This window comes from Xyrauchen texanus, chromosome 30, assembly GCF_025860055.1.
Source record: "Xyrauchen texanus isolate HMW12.3.18 chromosome 30, RBS_HiC_50CHRs, whole genome shotgun sequence".
Taxonomy (NCBI): domain Eukaryota; kingdom Metazoa; phylum Chordata; class Actinopteri; order Cypriniformes; family Catostomidae; genus Xyrauchen; species Xyrauchen texanus.
This window is the reverse complement of record NC_068305.1, coordinates 35,219,097-35,219,460: the sequence shown is the minus strand read 5'-3', so window position 1 is coordinate 35,219,460 and position 364 is coordinate 35,219,097.

Genomic DNA, 364 nt, shown 5'->3' with positions numbered 1-364 from the left:
ATCGGATCTAATATATACCGGACCCACCGAAGCGCGCGCCACCCACCCTCCTCCCGCCCCGCGCGCACACGGAACACCGGACAGCGCACGCTTATCCCGTGAGCGACCCGAGATGTATCTCTAATATCGCAAACAATTAAAAACAAATTGGAGATTTTTAGAAGAATATTTCAGCTCTGTAGGTTCAAACAATGCAAGTGAATGGGTGCCAAAAGTTTGATGCACAAAAAGCACATAAAGGGAGAATAAAAGTAATCCATACAACTCCAGAGATTTAATCCATATTTTCAGAAGTGATATAATAGGTGTGGGTTAGAAACAGATCAATAAGTAGGCCTACTACTTTGCTTGAAATTCTTCTCCC